A 6,229-nucleotide genomic window follows, 5' to 3' on the forward strand; every position below is an offset into this window, starting at 1 on the left:
CCCGCCTTCCTCCCTCGCGTGGGCAAGACCGAGCCTCCACCGTCGGCTCAAAATCGCGCGCTTTCACTCGAGCATACAGCATACGGCGCACGACCACAATGTTATCGCACTTGCACGTTAAGTGCCTGGAGGGTTCATATAATTGCTATCCCAATAATAAGTTTTTTTTTTAATCGGGGACCAGTGAGGATCAATAAACGAAATTTCCACCTTTGAGGTGGATTCTGTGTTGCAGATAGTTAACATGCAATAAAGTATCTGAACAAAGAGAAGCTGATATTTTTAGTATAAATCTAGGCAGTGTTGCGAGAAATCAGTGACGATAACTGAATTATAATTTATTGTGTTGCAGGTTTACTACGGTTGTTGTGTTGTTGAAATAAACATCAAGTCAGCATTCTTATATCACTGATGTCACATCTCCCAAAGGTACGTTCCGGTTTTATTGTTGGCAGACTTTGGATTAACAGTACACAGTTGTCAAACTTTCCTGTCAAGAACGCTATTGTCGTTGAAAGCAGTCTTACATTATTCGATGATGTAATGTTGTGCAACTTTATCTTCGAGATAATTTCAACGTAACTGCTCTTTGTTTACTGTCCTGCGACAGTAAAGGGCCGTTTATAGTCCGACGTAACGCGCGCGCTCGCGCACGCTACGTTACGTTGGCGATAACTCCTTCTACAGTCCGACGCACTGCAGCGCCGACGTAACCGGCGGCTGCCAGCGCGCCCCGACGGGCCCGGCGCAGATTTGGCTCCTGCTCCATTCGCACGCTGGCGCCGCCGACTGCGTCGACCCACAATGCATTGCGCGCGCGAAGAAAAAGGCGCCAACACAACTCCGCAGACGGCTTTTGCGGACGGCGCGCGACTTGGCGAACCTTCTGCGCATGCTCCGAAGATAGCAGCCTACGGCGCGCGCGTTGAAGTATAGACCAGAACACGCTAGTCTCGCACACAGACTAACCGGACGCATATTCTCGCACCCGGGTTGCCCGGTCGACCGGCGCCGTTTTGTACTGGGCTGCCAAAGTGTGTTCGCCGGCGACCAGTAGACATGGCAAGCGCCAGCTCTAGGGCTCCAAAGTGCGGAAATGTGCCCGTTCACACGGATCCAAAGTAGAAGAAGTCATCTGGGCATCATTGCGTCGTGTTTGGATGCCAAAACAACCAGCGGAAAAGGAGCAGGTTGCTTAGCGCTGTTTGCGAAGAGCACAACACACGTATGGAATCGTGCCGGTGCGGTGTTTTCAGCCTGCGCCGATTTCCATCCGCAACGAAGAATGCCAAGCTGCGCCACCGGTGGATAGCTGCAGTGAATAGGAAGAACTACCAACCCAGTGAAAATGCACGAGTGAGTATTCGATCTGTGTATATTTTGGTTCCACGTTCAACTTTGCGCCCTACAAACGTAATACGTGTAACACGCAGGTTTGCTCCGAGCACTTTCTGGGCAACAAGCCTACAGAGCAGAATCCCGCGCCGGTGCTTCGCCTTGGCTATAACAAAAAGGCAAGCCTTTTCGTGTTTTCATTCAGGCAGAGCTCCCGACGGTTAAGCGGAACAGTTGAGTTTGCGGTTAGCGATACTTGCAGCTGGTGCACGGAATGACCATTAAGCGTGAACAACAAGTTGTAGGCCTTGCTGGTGAGCGTTATTGCTAATGAAAGTAAACCGAAATCTGCTCGTCACGTAGCATGCGTCCACAAAAACGTAAACGACGACTACTCGTCGCCGAAGGTGTTCTTGCAGCGCACCTACCTTTACGAGCTGGCCTTGCAGGTGTCATTCGTAACGAATTCGTTTGAGCCTCCTGAGCTCTAAACTGCGTGCGGGCTGTTATGCGGGGCAAAGCGCAAAATATTTCCGTTCATATGGCGAGGAAAATAAGGTGCTTAATTATTCTTGTATTTTGCAACAAAATTTTGATCGTTCTCACTAGTTTTTTTTTACTGTTTTCTAAGGGAGCGCCAACAATCCGATGGCCTCGCACAAGCGAAACAGGTCTGGTACCAGGTAGCTGCAGTTGGTGGGGCTAATTTCTTGGAATGCAGGTACGGTTGTTGTCTTGTACCAAAGGGGTCCTGATGATGCAGCTTTAAGTAGGGATGGTAATTTTACGTGCCCTGTCATGGTTTGTGCAACTGTACAACACCTGCATCTGTCATGCTCACCCTGTTATACGGGCTTTGTCTGCACATGTAGTTGAACATTATAGCTACTGTAGTACCTCATTTTCCAATGAGTGCAGGTTTAGCATCATATGCTGCTTGTTCGAGTGCTGTAGGCTTTTGTTTTGAATGTTGTACTCTTAAGTGGTTGCACGATACAATTGGCCAGGTGCATTTTGTATTTCATTTTGAGAGGACTTTATATCTTCGCAACAGTGATGGCATGGGAAAGAACTGCAACCCTTCTTACTATAACATCTATTTTGTTTTCAATGTGCAGGTGGTGAAGGGCAGGCGTCTGCTAACCAGGCAGTCAAACGACTTCGCCAGTTGATTGCCAAACGCGGCCAACCCAGTAGAGACCATGACAAACAAGACCAAACTGAAACTGCAGATGACAGTGTTCTGCGTGCTTTAATAATATATGGCACCAACACAGTGCTGTAAATTCCTTCACAGGTTACGTGCCAAAAAGCTCACACGTGTTCTAGCATATAGCGCGCGGTTTGTACAAACGTAATAGCGTACCTACCCGATGTATTCGCTTCTGCTGTCTGCACAGCACTCAGTCTGGCCATTGCGGACTTGCATGAGGTCTTGAAGTTTGATTGAATCCAGACAGCGAAAATGACAGGTTAGAAAAAACGCGAAACACGCCTTCCGCCCAGCTAAAAAGCCCAAGTTTCGCTTTCGCACCGGGTCGCATCTCCCGGCGTGGCAGCCCAGGCCTGCTACTTCGCGGCGCCTGGGATAGATGGCGCGACCTGCGCTCATCAATATGGCGGCGCCCTTTGAATTCACGGTGTTCTGGTGTATAGAGGGGATGGCATCTCGGCTGGCGCAGCGCAACCGACGTAGCGTGACTGACCGCGAACGACGCTCGCCCGCGCGCCGATAACGTCGGTCTATAAACGGGGGCGCTATTCTGGACATTCCGCCATTTTCTTCGATGCGTGACGTAGGCGCGACGCAAACAAAATGGCGCTGGTGGCCCGGTTTTGCTTACGTAACGTGACGCCAACTTGACGTTTCGCCTAAGAAACTGAAATGAAGGCACTGAGTGTAGCGTTATCGGTAAAGCAAAACAGTTTTCCTCCGCAGTAAAAATAAAGCAGCTATCTCAAAGCGTATGATTATTCCGTCGAAAACGCTTCTCGCTTCCGTCGTCTGCTGCGTACAAGCCGTCGTCTGCTTCAATAGCTAGGATGCGTGTCCCTGGAAAATGGAATGAGTCATCGCATGTTGGCGCCAACGCGCTTGTTTTCTTTCTTGAGACAACATACGCGACCTACCAGTGGTGATGCACGCACGTTCTAGGCCACGTTATCGCTATTTCGTGAAACGCAAGTGACTCAGCCCGACTCGGCTGGCTGAGAAACGGCCGAATATCACCGATAGCGTTGCGCGCGCCAGAGATATCCACTAGAGCGACGCAAGCGCCGGCGCTGCCATCTCTTGTTCATTTCGCCTGGTTTCTCGCACCGCGGGAGGAAACTTCAAGACGCCGCCTTGCGTACATTTCTTTTTATAAATTAGAAAGAGGCCGTTGTCATAACGTCTGATTGTGCGAAAAGGCATCAATCTCGATTACAATACAAATGCAGCAGTGAAAAGTGGACAGGCTTGCTGAAAGTTTGCTATATTCAACCAATATTATTTCGTATAAACGCGTTCTTTTAAAAAACGATTGCCCCAAACACAAATGCCAACACCACCCGAGAGCGATGCAAATATTATGAGCACGCGTTATGAACAAAAGATTTTCGTGGCGCCAAACGACGGGGAAAATGTGGCGATACGCATTCCTCTCGGCTGCCATTGCATATGGTTTCCCATTAGCATAATTCGCGCGGCTCGTCGGAGCAAAAATTATGGCGGAAAATTTCAGCAACGGCGGCCCAGCGCAACGTCACGCATCGTCAAAATGACGATTACGAAACAGCCCTTCCTGTGACGCTACTCACGAGATATTCCTTTAGCCAATCAGCAAGCGGGCATGGCGCATATCTTGGATCGCCACCACATATTCGCGCAATAGCAGATGCATTGCACTGGCTTCTGCACGCTACCGCTCACATTCTTTTTGAAGCGCTAACATCACAATATATCTGCCAAGGACCAAAAAAATGTATTAGTCCATAAAATTTGCAGCTCCACGTCACGTTTCGTCATCTTGATGAAAACGGAAAATTGCATTTTGCAATACTTCCGCTTTCCGGCACAAATTTCAAAACACGTGACCTTTCGAAACCAATCAGAGAGTAAACATGGCGCATAATGGCGGCCGTGCAGCCGCCATGCGTGTCCAGAATAGCGCCCCGGGCCTTAAGGCTTCTAGGTCGCCAGATATTTGTGCTAACTCCTCATGTTGCCAGAATTTCGTGCTTAAGAAATGTTTTACTCAGTCATTCAGTAAACTCTGTCTCTTTTTGTTCTCTGCGCGCGCCAAAGTACGACAATTGCATGTTTCACATGTAGATACGCTGACGGTAAAATAAATGACCCATTGTTTCTGTAATTTGATGTACCATCAGTACGAACCACATGAAGATCGTCTTGATAATTTTACACGGCTGGTGCATACTTGTCAGTTTCGCTCTCATGCTAGCGTACAATAGCTATCGTGCTCACTTATCCCAGTTTTCATCCCAGGATTACATAAACATGATCACGACTGCTGATCGAAACATTCTTATAAACATTTTTCACGTCGTTTTCCGTGTAACCTCTGCAGGATGGGGCGCTGTGGGTGGCAAGATTTCATTGCATTAAATAAAAAAAGTTACCACGAAAATTCGTTGTGTGTCCCTTTAACAGCTGTTCAACGTCCTAAAGAAGCAGTGAGGCGCTGTAGCGGAGTATACGGACCGTCTTCTTTATTAATGTGATAGGAATCATAGGGACTCTCTAGGCGAACTTTCGGCGAAGGCGTCGCTGTCGTCGTCGGGAGGCAGGGGAGAGCGCATCTCCGATTTGTGGTGCGGCTGAGCGCGGCCGCGCGTTCCCTATCTTGGAGGCAATGTTTGACGACTGCAAAAGACGCACGAGCCGAGATGGTGAATGTCTTCGTGTGCGCTGTGTTCTCGTGTGCCTAGTGTTGGAGATCGCCTAATCTCAAGCTTCCCAGACGCGTTGAAGCTAGAGTCCATCACCGCTGCTGCCGCTCTTCAGCCCGCCAGCATTCTGACACGGAATGTCTGCAGTCGTCGACTGAGATCTGTTCATGTTTGCCTGTGCGCACGTCACACCAAGCTTGTTATTTTGTTAGTAAGCGAATGTCTACTGTAACTTGTACATCTGATAAAACTACTAACCTTACTTCGTATAGCTGTTTAGTAATTTGATATCGTAATCGATGCTTCGCCTTTCGGGCGAAACTGCGCCCTTTTTTTACGTGACTCAAAGCTCGGTACGCAAGTAGTCTTACATTACGCCTGCATTCGAATGCGACAGCATCAAAATGCCACAGCCATGGGCCCACTGTAGACACGAAAAAAAAATTGCAGCTCTTAAGAATCGTCGCCTATGAAGTAAGAAACGAACATCTGGAGGTGTGCACCTACGACTGGGTGATTCGAGCTGGTGGAGGTGAATTGGCCTCCTCCTGTAGGTGACGGCAGTGCCGCCAAAATGTCCGGTAATGTATGACTGGCGCATTACGATCAGCTGTATCCAGCAGAAAGGCCGCTGGCTTCCTCTATAGTGCACAGCAGACGCAGAAAGCTCGTCATATCATGCAGGGGTGGCCAGGGTCCGATCGCAGTTTGTCCCAAACGATTCTAGCGTGGTCGCCAACAAAATTACTAACAAACTTGCGGCACGCGGTCACCACTCAGCTGCCACCCTTCGACCTTCCTCTGAGCAGCGGCCATGCCACTCACCATTCGACGCCAGCTTCAACAACAGCACCCTGGCCCCAACATCAAGCTCAGGGATCAGCAGCCCGCTATCACCGCGCGCAACTTTTGCGGCAACGACGTCGACGAGAGAGAGAGAGAGAGAGAGAGAGAGAGAGAGAGGGAGATAACCTTTTCATGAGTGGCAGAGATTTTAGCT

At 49.2% G+C, this 6,229-nt stretch overlaps 1 long non-coding RNA gene across 1 annotated transcript; it reads left to right on the forward strand.

Moving 5' to 3' along the window:
- Positions 1-980: 980 nt before the first annotated feature.
- Positions 981-4,880, forward strand: LOC139055448 (uncharacterized). The gene is made up of 3 exons (XR_011511767.1): positions 981-1,356; positions 1,434-1,514; positions 2,454-4,880. It is a non-coding gene; the product is annotated as an uncharacterized lncRNA (long non-coding RNA).
- The last annotated feature ends 1,349 nt before the right edge of the window (positions 4,881-6,229 follow it).

The sequence above is a fragment of the Dermacentor albipictus genome, chromosome 1, assembly GCF_038994185.2.
Source record: "Dermacentor albipictus isolate Rhodes 1998 colony chromosome 1, USDA_Dalb.pri_finalv2, whole genome shotgun sequence".
NCBI classification, from domain to species: domain Eukaryota; kingdom Metazoa; phylum Arthropoda; class Arachnida; order Ixodida; family Ixodidae; genus Dermacentor; species Dermacentor albipictus.